The sequence below is a fragment of the Emydura macquarii genome, unplaced genomic scaffold, assembly GCF_026122565.2.
Source record: "Emydura macquarii macquarii isolate MOO-44397 ecotype Brisbane River unplaced genomic scaffold, CSIRO-AGI_Emac_v2 contig_2897, whole genome shotgun sequence".
Classification (NCBI taxonomy): domain Eukaryota; kingdom Metazoa; phylum Chordata; order Testudines; family Chelidae; genus Emydura; species Emydura macquarii.
In genome coordinates, this window is record NW_027133034.1 from 20,115,904 (window position 1) to 20,128,879 (window position 12,976).

Here is a 12,976-nt window from a genome sequence, read left to right on the forward strand (position 1 = left end):
TAGTAGCTCCATAGTGAAAGCATGGTGCTAGAAGCTGTACATGCATATAGTGAAACTGACAAATGTTAATCAAATGCTTTTTGAAGTTTTATGTGAAAGGTCAGGTCAGTCTGCATTTGACTGCAGCTGAGTTAGTTTATTCATCCTTAATTAAAAGGTTTGCTGGTGCACGTGAAAAAAATATGCGCATGGTACTTTTGCAGAAAAAGTCAGAACGTAAACAAAATGAAAATATTCCATTCACATGCAGCTCAATACTGAATTTTGTTATATTTAATTGTTTTCTGTTGTACACAGATTAAAAAATATTCAGAGCCAAGTCCTGCAAATCTTTACTCATGTGAGTAGCAAGAACTACTTGTGAGAGTAAGGTTCTGACCATGCAAATCCTAACTTAGGTGAAGATTCTGCAAATGGACTATTGTAGATGAATCTTTGTGCTTGCAAGGAGCCCCACCAATGTGAGTGGGCTTCCATGTAGGCATAGTAGTCTGCGTACACAGATGCAATAGCAGAATTTATATCTTAGGTATATTTTTCTTTACATTTTGCTTGGAATTTCTTTAATTGCATTTTATAAGTTTGGGTCTTAAAATCTGTGAATAATAACATGTAACTTAACATATAGTATGAGTTTAAAGAGTCACTGGAATATTATATTATTTAGGATAGAAAAGAATCAGATTAGCAGTACCGTCAACCTCTCAGCCCACATCCTCTTCTTCAAGTTCTGCTCTCAGTCATGAATAAGAGAAATTTGCTGCTCAGAGTATTATACGTTAGCTTGGTAATATTTAATTCCAGGTCATGCTGATAACAGTAACCCTCTCAGCTCCTTGAAAGTTGAAGGAAAGTCCATCATTCCCACTATAGCCTCTGTGGTGCCATACAGAAGCCAGAAAAGCCCTGCAGCTGGCTGGGAGAGAATTGCCCACTTTCAGGCACTGTGATGGAGGAACTATCTCCAGCTTCTGAGCAGGGGCATGTAGTCACAGAGTCTGGAGCTGGAGGGGGCAACCTGGGCAGTGCTGCTGCTCAGCCTTGGATGGACAATTGTAACTAGGTGCCCACAACTGGAAGGGTACAAAGGTGGCTTAGTGCATCTCCCCAAGGTCTGCTAATTAAGTGCGGTGCCTCCAAGTGGCCCAGCACAACAACTTTGCTTTTTTTGTTTGTGGCTTTATTTTTTTTCTGCTGCTCAGAGAATCATTACTGTATTTACTGGCAGTTTTCTGAGGGCCTTAAGGACCTTTTGGACTGTAATATTCAATATCCATAAACTGTAACTCACAGTTCTCCCTGTGAAGTTTTAATAACCTAATCTTTCTCATATTCAAAGAATTAAAAAATAGACTAATGATTAAAATTACACCAGGAAACAAATATTCCTAATATTATTTTAAGAATTATTTTTAACAGACTTTCCTATTCAGCAGAAATTAACTGCAACTCTTCAGCAGTGTGTAGCTACTGTACTTAAAGCAGCAGGTCTTTGTTCTCTATCCAGTCCTGACATTCACCAGAGAACTTAAATGGCCCATAGAAACATCTTCAGGTTTGGAGATGTCTTTCTGGACTTTGTACTGAGGGAAGGAGAAGAGCCAAATTATGGCATTCATACTCCCTGCTGGTGAAACTGTTCAAATTTATTTACATTTTATGACATGGTTTCCTACTATTCCTTACCAGGTCAGTAGAGCATAATATGCCCTTAATCAACATTCTTTGTATTGAGCCTCATTTGAAGAAAAATATATCCACAGCAGGTTAGTTGCAAGTTTGCGACTCACCAGTCTTCGAGATCCCTCATGATATTATTAGTAAATGCCCAGAGAATGCTTATTGAAGTCCAGTGACATGATGAGAGTTCCACATACACTATGGTCATTATCTGGAGGTGGGTGTTAATGGTTCTGCAATAGGGGGCTGTGGTAGGCTGGTTGATGGTGGTGTAGTAGTGTGTGAGAAGGCAGTCAGTGGCCGGGAAGAGAGTATTACCTGTTGCATCAGGATTAAGCTATGTGGGCATCCAGCCACAGAACCCTGCGTGCTTCCATGGCTGGCAGCTGTGGAAATTCAATTTCTGTTGAGTAGGGCCATTAATGAGTAATAAAAGGACTATGTGCCTCAGTTAATATTAACAGCAGAGTTCCAACTGGGTGTCTAGAGATGCAAAAGTCATGGTAAATTAAAGCACATCCAATTCAAAGCAACATTTATTGCAATTGCTTAGAAATCTTGCAAGATTTCCATTCTGAGCAGTAGGAAGGTTAAATTCTGGCATGCAGTGAATTTCTGGGATGCTGTCCATTTTCTGTCAAGAATGCAAACCATTTTCCTGGTTATAATGCAAGAGACAGATGAATTGAGGAGACGATCCCTTGAACATATATGTGCTCAGTGCAAGAAATCATTTGAATACAGTTAATATTAAAAACAGTTCAGAATGCTCACCAAGTCAAATGATCTTACTTTATTGAATAAAGAGCAGTCACAAACCTATGCTATTCTCACATAATAATCTGCCTGATTAATAGCATAATGCTATATGAGCCAACAGATAAAATACAGGATAACATAAAACTACAAGCTATAGCAACAGTCATTAATCTCACAAAGAGCTCGATTCAGCTGTGCCAAACACATGAAGCAGTTATCAGTGACTGAAAGGCTAAGGGAGCCTGATTCAGATCTCACACCACTTTTGCACTGGTGTGGTTCCATTGACTTCAGTGGATTTACTCTTGATTTATACTAGTGTAAGTGAGATTAGAATTAGGCCCTATGATTCTGTTTTAACAATGGGACACAGCAGCATGCAGTTCACGCAGATTATGGTTTGTGTTGAGAGTGAATGGTACATAAGTCCAAAAGCTGAAAAACTTCAGTCACTGTGCGATAGTGTATTGCCCATCCTGTCTTATTGCCAATAGCAATAAATAGTTTTCAACCAGTCACAGAGTGGTTAAAATATTCTCCAAAATTAATTTCTCAGACAACAAATGTATTAGTTTTCACAGCAATGAACCAAGCAACTTGCACTTTTGAATGGAAAGGCTCAAGCTGAATTCTTAGATCCAAAATCCCTCGGAATTGATGGGCCACAAGTGAGTAGGGATTTCAGAATCTGAACCCTTATCTGGAGCTGGTTCTTGCATCTGGCCATAAAATTGGCATACACTAAATTCTACATCCAAACGTCACCTACATTTGATAAATCAGTTCCTGCTCTCACTTACTTTGGTGTAACCCCCCATGGAAAATTTTCATTCTGCTCAAAATGTTCAAAAAAGATTTTGGTTTTCAGTAAAAAATTTTGGGTTTTGTTTTCAGTAAACATTTTTGAGCTTTGATTTTCACAAACTGAAAATTTGTATTGAAAACAGAAAATGTAAAATGCTTTTGAAAAAGAAAATTGTTTCATTTACAGTTTCATTTTTTCCATTGGAGATTTTAAAAAAATGAAAAATTTCCCATAACATTTGGGGTTTTTCAAACAGCATCTTATTAATTTCATTTGAAATGTTTGTTTATAGGAGTTTTATAAAGATAGCTGAACTAGACACTCACTCCCCCTGAGAAGTGCTCTTTTGTACAAAGTGTATCCCTCTTAACTGTGTATGTGTTTTCAAACTCCCCCCCCCCTATCTCTGAAGTGGGGGTGCAAGGTGGTAGAAGAAACATTTCTTTTCTAGTCAAACTCTCTTTTCTCCTTTAACTCAAAAAAATCTCATTGGAATAAGATAGGAAGTTTCTCAAACAAGGAGGAATAATAAAAACAAACCCACTTTGCATTAACATCATTTCCCGTACTCTTGCTAAAGAAACATCTATCCAAGACATCATTGCATAATCTGAGAGCCTTCAAAATAGTCACACATTTATCCTCGCAACACTCCAGTGGCATCCTGTAGGGCAGCACTATCAATCTCATTTTACAGATGAGGATTGGGAAACTAAGCAAGAAGAGAGATTAAAGGCCAGATATCCACAGGTATTTATGCACCTAGAGATGCAGATTGGAGCCTCATGGGATTTTCAAAGAGTCTAAGCACATAATTCCCATTTATTTAAATACCTAACCTGCTTAGACACATTTGTAAATCCCACTAGGCACCTATCAGTGTCCACATATTTTGAAAATTTGGTCCTAAGTAACATGCCCAGGTCACATAAAACAGCTATGACACAGCTGGGATTGGAACACTTCTCTCATGTAGTGTATTGCGCTGCCTTTTTCGTAAGACCCCACTTCCTCTTCTTTTGCTAGGCACAGTTTGCATCAAGTTATAGTGAAGGTTCAGGGTTATAGTTCTCTTATCCTAGCTGGTTTCCTAGTTCCCAGTTCTCAAGACATTTTGTAATACTGCAATAACAACTTCAGCACATATATAGAACCTTATCATTCATGGCATCTCATCTTACTTTACAAAAGACATATAGAAGTTTAGTAATACAGTGGGCAGGGCAATCTAACAATTAAAACCCAGAGAAATCATGTGAGCATTTGGATTTGATTAAAGAGAGAGATTGGTAACATTTTTGTGCTCTCTCTGAGCAGGGAATTCCATTGAGAAAAGGTGCAGTAATATCTTAATGTTGAATGGAATGGAATGGAATGGAATTCATTAGCAGAAAAGTTTGGAAGAATGTTTTCAACACATTGCTTATGAATAGGTTATTGATTAAATCCATGCAATTAACACTTGACTAGGGTTGAAGGATTGCTTCAACTTCTTTTGCTTATGGAGGAATTTCAAACAATTAGCTTTGAAACGTTGGAAAAAATGGAGAAATATGAGGGGGGTTTTTTATGGGAATCTGACCAAAATGGACAAGAAAAGTTGTTTTGATCAGCGACATCAACATATTAATTTGTCTAGTGGTAGGAACAGTTCTTGGCAAACTGGAATGCAATGTTTTTCCATTTTTCAAAGGCATGAATTTATCCTGGCAACACCCCAGTGATGTAGGGCAGCACTATCATCCCCATTTTACAGATTGGGAAACTAAAGATGACGGCATGAGTAACTTATGGAAAGTTGTGGAAAGATGCTGTGCCATTACACTCATCCCCCTGCTCCCATCCTCCTCTCTGTCACCCATCCATGTGGGTCAAAATGGTGGACAAACAGAGACCCAACCCCCTGCAAACTGTCAACTTACAGTGGCTGAATGCAATAGCATTATATTAATGGAAAAGCATGAATGCAAAAATTAAAAGCTTTTTGGCTGCAGCCTGTGCAAAATGTAACTTGCTGTAACACAAACCTTAAAGGCACTACGAGGAAAATACCCCAGCATGCTAAGGTATCCTCCCACTAGTGCAGAAGCCAGTTGATTGCTATATTATCTTGGAGCATAATAAGATAGAATTTTTCACTCACTAAAAATTCAAAGCAATCTTTGAGATTCCTTGGTAAGGCAAGCCTCCCTCCACCTCCATTGTAACAGACAAGCCCTTTCCAGTCATTATCAGATCATTTGTCACAAGACACAGATGACCTATATGAGACTCAGGGCTCATTCCTCCCCACCCCATGTCCAGGCTCTGCTTGGTGAAAGTGAGGTAGGAGGAGGGGCCACCTGGGACCTGATTTTGCCGTTTTTAGAGGGGATCATTCAGCTTATGCCCCTGGTGTGAGGTGCATTCTCCAAGGTGTATCTTAACTTGATTTAGCTAACCCGAGGTAAAACCCTAGTGAAGACAAGGCAATTTGTAAACCCTAGGGTTCCCCCTTGTCTTTAACTCAATCTGCTAATTTATGTAAAGCTCTAACTACAAATTACCTTGTATTCACTAGGATTTTACCTCATGTTAGTTAACTTGAGTTAAGAACATACCTTTTTTCCAGTGAAGATGAACCCTAAGGGACATAGAACATGGGGAAGCATAGCTTGTGTTAGCTCTTCCTGCACCCCATCCCTGCCCCTGACATGCTGTGGTTTTTCCCAGCCTGTCCCCTACACCAGAAAGGGAGAAGGGTATGTTAGGCAGAGTCAGGAGCTGTCTCTGAAGACTGTACATCTTTGAGGAGATCCCCACCAACACAGGAATTCTCCGCTGACAAGTTACTGCCAAAAATTCATTCTCTTTGAGCTGCCTGAAAGGAGCAAAGAGTCTGGAGCATATGCATTACCTCATCTGTGTAACTGGGGTAATTGTTTGCAGTGTTGTAGTCATGTTGGTCCCAAGATATGAGAGAGACAAGATAGGTGAGGTAATATCTTTTATTGGACCAACTTCTGCTGGTGGAAGGTACAAGCTGAGGAAGGAAGCAGACCAGAAGATGAGCTCTGCATAACTCAAAAACTTTTACGTTCCACCAATAGAAGTTGGTTTACTGCAAGATATTACCTCACCTATCTTCTCTCTCTAATTGGGATGAAGTTATTTTATTTATTCAGCCAAATGTTGTAAAGTTCTATATAAGTGCAAACTATTAATACCAGTCAGTAACAAAGGTGAGAGGAGAACCCAAGGGTTACTGCTGCCTGAGCCCAGGCTTAAACCACTAGACTCTGTTGCCTCTTGATGCACATATGAATTTTCAGTTTTCACATTTCATTGAAAAAAATTATATTCAGCCAAAATTTTACCCCCCCAAATCAACATTTTGGGGATGTAAGCTCTCACAAAATGAATGGCTAATACTTTCAAATAATGTTTTGAAGGGATTTTCCCCAGTATTGCAAAGCTCTAGTTGAGACAATCAAACATTTGTCACCTAAGACACATGTGAACTCAAGGCACTTTTGAAACTCAGAATCTTGAGAGGTGTGCAGCTAGTGTATTTCTCACAGCATGACACCAGAGCTGTTTATTTAAGAAGCCTTTTTTAATAGTGTATAGGATTACAAGTCATTACTTAGTATAAATATCTTTTTACTACTGCTGTTTCTATTACAAAGTGATTTCTGCCTGTGGGATTTAGATGAGATCAATAATATTAATTAGGCTCCCACTTGTACATGCTATCAACATTCTACGCCGTTGGGAAATTGATCTTAATTTTAAAAGGGAACTGGAAATATACCATACAACTTTATTTTTTATAGCATGTCTTCTACAAACTGTATCTAAAACTTCTTTACATTTTTAAATGATACTGCTATAAAGTAAAAATACAAGCAGCTCATTTCTGCCACCCTTAATCTTACTCTGGTTTCAGTGGGTCTACTCATGAAATAACCTGTCCCACCCACAAACCTGTCCTCTCCAGACAATCAAAATACCGTTGCTAAAGTTATCATTCACACCTACCATTCTCAGCACCTTGCAGCTGCAGGCCTATTCTACATTGCTTATTTAAATACATAGGCCATCTCATCAAAGTCAAATACAACCCACGCCACATTTGGCTGACTTCAGTTTCTGGAGCCAATGATACACATGGAAGCAATGTGGCTAGCACTATGTTTGACCACCTTTGATTCCCCTAACCCGCTAGGTCAGGTGCCCATTTTTAGTTGGGTGGACTGGAGGCAGCCTTTCTGTGTGAGTGTTAACTGGTTCTTTCCCTGCCATCCAGAATACACAGGTTCACAGACAGACTCCTGAGCTGAAGAAGCATGTCGTATATTTGCTGCTTCAGTGAGTGATCAGTCCACTGAAACAGAGCACGGCATAGGGTAAAATGGAAGCATGCCCACACATTCAGGTGCTCTCTTTAAATACAAAGTTATTCAATGTATATTGTCAAAACAGTTTTCTGCCTAGCACTAAGATTAATTTGCGAACTCAATTGTTTACCTGATTGGGTTGCTAGCTCATCTTTTTACCTTGCTGTTCTCTTTCCTTGCCAGACAAGGAAGCACCTTTTCACATGTCCCAACACCTAAAAGATACCTTCTACACATTACCTCCTACAATGAGATCAAGTGAGACTTGAACCCGTATCCTAGCTGAGCACTTGACACCACTCAGTTACCACATCTGAGAGGCCAGCTCACTGCTGTGTAAATTTGGAAAATATCATTGACATCAATGCGGATAGTGGGTGGTCTGTACCTGACAAAGAGATCCAAAGCTATTTTAGAAGCAAGAAAATATGTCGTCTGTTCTTGCATTTATTCAATTTTTTGAAAAATTTTACTATTACAAACTGATTCTAATTGAAAGAGGCGTTTTCTGCTTCACTGAATGGTATTGAAAAGCATGAACAGGTTTTTGGACATAGTTGTCTGAGTAATAGAGGGCCATGCAGGGTGAATCCAATAACAAATAAAATGACATTGTAATTCCATTATTTATAATATATGATAGTACAATCCCAATTACTGTTAAGGTCATTAATGACATTTTGTTGTCTTTGGGTAATGGAGACTTATGCAGAGCAATTTGAAGCTTTCAATTCAGTTGATCATGTTTTAGTGATAAAAAATGACAAGCTTATGGTTTTCATGGTTTGGCTTTATCATGCCTGAGTCAAGGAATGGTTTATAAAGACTTTTAATAGGAAGAACATTTCATCCCCAGCACAACCACTCTAAATTCAGTTTTTGGTCATTTATTTTAATTTTAATTTTATATAATTGATTCCGGTTTAATTTAAAACCTAGACACCAATTTATATTTTTATGCACATGAGATGATGTTATAATAAGGTCAAATGTTGACATGACATTAAGAACCAAATGGTCAATAATGGAATCCTGTGCTAAAATGCACACATTAGTTATCACTCCTGATTACATGTGCAAATGAGGTAGATGTATATACAAGTAACTAGCTAATAGAGATAGTTGAGACATTTTTGAGTAAAGGATGTCCATCAAAATATGCTGTTTCGTTTAAGCGGAAATGTTTCACAGAGATGTATTGATTTCAACAAAGTTTTCAACATGACTGGTTTTCAAAATCCAGGACTCCCTAGTCAGTTCTCACGTGAGGGAGAGAGAGACGAATGCAAAAAGGTCAGGTTCTCAATCAGAAAATGGACTTTTTGACACAATTTCATTTCGTGAAAATGTTTGAAAGCTTTTGTTTTCATTCCACTGCTGAATGAAAACAAATGTGGAAACCTCAGAAGCTGTCACAAAACAGAATTGCCATGCTCTGGCCAGCTGTACTAGCTAGTGTTCTATGGTCTACACCATGTATAATTATCACTGTAATCACTCAAAAGATTGACAAGCTTTTGTGACCAAAGTATACCCAAACTAGTTTCAGAATTTGTGACTGAGAAGGAGCCAAGAAACAGAAACTAACCTGCTACTTCTGAGCTACTTCCTGACTCATGAGTCCCTTGCAGATGGAAGGTACCTCAATCCCTTTACATCACCAGTGACTTTGCCTTTATTCACAAAAACATTTAGGAAACTGCTTATGAGCACCTTTGTGCTTTCCCGCAGAATTGACCCTCATTTGATTCTTCTGTCTTTGGGAAAGCAATGAATTGAACAAAGTCCTTATGTGGCTTTACAGGATCCTTATTTTGATGTGTAGATCTTTTGTAGAGAGTGGTTATTATTAAAATGTAGCATGTACCATGGGTTACCTTAGTGCACAAAGGCTGCTGAGATCCTACTGTTGTTTCCTATTCCAAGTAAAGGAGGGCAAGTGTGGTGGGATCTGCTTTACAGCTATTAGCAAATGGTCACTTTTTAAAAAGAAACGTTGATTTTTTTTTAGCCAATCCAAAGCCCAGTGTCTAGCATGAGATCAGGCTCATGGGAGAATAGTGTCATACAAGGTGTGGAATGGCTGGAAGCTGGAGTGGCTGGAAGCCACTCCGCAGAACTTTCAACCCCTACACACTGCCTTCCCTGGCATGGCCTCCTCACACAGAGCTCCCCATCCCACTTGCACAGAACTGCTCTGTGTTTCTCTGACAAGGTGTCAGGATAGAAGGCCTGCAGCTGAGCTTCCCAGGCAGACTATTGAATGCATGTGAACTACAGCCGACCCGCCTGATTGGCTTGCTGTCGAGCCCAGTGGCAGCAGGTCACAGGATGCTCACTGCTTACACCCGCAGCTGCGATGGCACCTTACTGGTTTCCTGACTCTGGCTCTGACCCTCTCCGCTGCTCCGATTACTGAGTCTGACCACCCATGCCCTACTTGCTGACAGGAGGTGCCTCCTCAGTAGGGTGACCAGATGTCCCAATTTTATAGGGACATTTCTGATAGTCAAAGCTTTGTCTTGTATAGGCACTTATTACCCTCCAGCCTGTGTCTCGATTTTTCGTACTTGCTGTCTGGTAACCCTACTTCTCAGGTGCAGAGAGGTGCGTTGGATTTGCCTTTAGTGGCCATTTATCTTTTCACGTGGAGCAATAGAAATGGGTGCACTGTCTCAGTATTCTTTGAGAAAAATGGTTTCTGCATTGGTCTCTCCTGTGATTGCATGTCCCATTGAGGACTGTTTTTGCTGTGCACACTTCCCATGCATTTCAACAAGACTCTGTTATACTCATTGCAGCCTGTTCTTTTATCTTCATTACAGAAGAGGTTTTATGTATCTCTCCCAGCAAAAAATGGCCATTTCGCAGCCTATGATTAAAAAGCAAAATTTATTGGCTTGTTTTCTCCTTTCTCTTTGACATTATCCAAGTGCAGCTGCTTTCTGCAGATGTTTTCTGAGCAGAGTCGGTGACTTTTAAAACCTTGCTAATGTTGGCAATGTTACAAGTTCCTGCTACACACAAAATACATCTGTCCTCAATGAGTGCTGGCTCACCTCCCTACCTTTTAAAATATAATCTCCTACCTAACACAATGATAAGAGAAAACAGATCTGTAGATTAAATAAACAATCATAGATCTGTTACTACTATTGGTGCACGTTTCACTCTATTTTACACAACATAGTATGAAACAAACAGGGCTTTTCATCAATAGTTTATGCGCTAACATATAATAAAAGAAAGTTAAACACTGATTTTTATTCCCTTTTGCTATTTTTCATTTTTATTTTAACATATCTTTCCATTTTTTATCTGCATTTGTTTTGCCACTGAATTCTAATCACTGTTATCTGATCTTGCTATTCTCCTCTTTCCCTATTCCCTCTTTTCATGTCCTGCTTTCTCTCCCCAGTTTTCTCCTAGAAACCACCACAATGAATAGATTGCTTCAACACGTCAAAATATGTCTTCATGAAGTACTTTTCCCTTGCTACTTGTGAGTGTTCTCCACTCTGCGTAGAAGTAATCTCTCTACACCACTTGTTTTAGAGAGTGTGAACTTTTGAAGGGCAGGATGCTATAGAAGAAGCGCTTCTGAAAAATATACTTTATTTGGTTATATTTATTCAGTTGTTTGTATCTGAGTGGGATACAGACAACACAGATGCATGGGACTTGGACATTTGTGGAGGGAACCAGTGTCGATTTCTGCTCTCTATGAAGTAAAAAGTAGCTGGCAGGGTTCAGCCCTTTAATTTATTTAATAAATAAATACAATTGCCTGGAGCTAGAGCCTCTTAAGGGTACTTCTGAAATCCAGAAGAATTTAAGACCCCCATGAGCCAGAGCAGCTGCTTTGTCAGAGCAACAAGAATGTTGCTGGTAATGCCGGGTCATACACACTGTTAGTTCACAAACATTAGAGCAGAACACTGATTACAACTGTGATCATTATAAAAGGCAATGCCTAAAACCATTCATATCCTGGCTTCTTGGGGACTGACATCTTGGGCATAAGTTACACAGAAAACTTAAGGAAGCAACTGATATTTTAAAGAGCATGTCAAGTGTTATCTTGCCATAAGTGCCATAAGAAAGAATCAAGAGGGCCAGTTATTAAGGTGGACCATGTCTATCTGTGTTAAGAGAACGAAGTTTTCAATCCCAAGATGTAAGGAAGCCAAGATTTATTTCAAATGGCCAATTTTATTGAACTCACCATATAGAAATATGGGGTACTTTACTTATTTTTGGATATTTTAGTTTATTTCTCTGTTGTGAGCTTCATAATTACTGCTGAGTGTATCTTGAAAAGATACATATACTGTTATAAATGATGGTTTCCTGGTTAAATATTGCTCATAAGTAAACATATCTGTTTTTTAAAGAGAGGAATATATAAGACATCACTTGAAGCCAGTGACACATGGTAGTGAAAAGGAAGACAAAGGTCTGTTTTACATTACATAGTCTCAGGGAACTGGTTCTAATAGAACTGTGGCAGTGTTACTGGATCTTCACAGTATAAATTGTATTACAGGGCTTGTAAGGTTGCCAGTATGTGGATAACTCTGCCAGGAATAGCTATGGTAACTTTCCTTGAGCTATTGCTACTTGATTTGGATTTTATCATTTGTACAAGGGATATTTCAAATTGCTTTTCCTTTCTGCTAGAAACATACTTACAACTAGTCTAGGATTTGATATGACAGATATTTATATTTAATGCAGAGCAAAACACAAAATACACTTAACCTTTATTCAGTTTGCATTGTAAATGTATTCCACTTTCTTTCAACTGAAGTGAATTGTATTAATAACTTGTTATTGTTAAAATGTCAAGAGTATTTTCTTTCTCTTTGAATTATCATTTCTCTGCTCAGGGTATTGGGTTTTGCTTATCGCTCCTGACATGGAAAGGGAGAAATGTAATCTTAAGTGAAATGTTCAGACTTTTCCTGAATAAGTAAGTTATTTCTTTTAGATTAGCTCAAGTAATAGTTACAAAGCTGACATATGGAATGTGGATGGAGACAGGAACCAGACAATGCACGGAAACTGAAACTCCTTATTTAAAGATACAGAGTCACTGGGAGTAACAGACTGGTGTGCACAGTATATCAGGCAATACAGCATCTGAAACTTTTAATTGCCAGTAAACAGATTTCAAGTGTATCTATTTTTTATTTTGCTCTGATAATATTCAGCTATGTACAACTAGAGTGCAATGTTTATTTTATGATACAACCTGAGATGCATGGGAAGAAAAAGTACATTTGTAAGTGGTTTACATTTCCCCCATCTTTTCAGGGAGCTTCATACATCCTACAGAAGACTTCGGTTAATC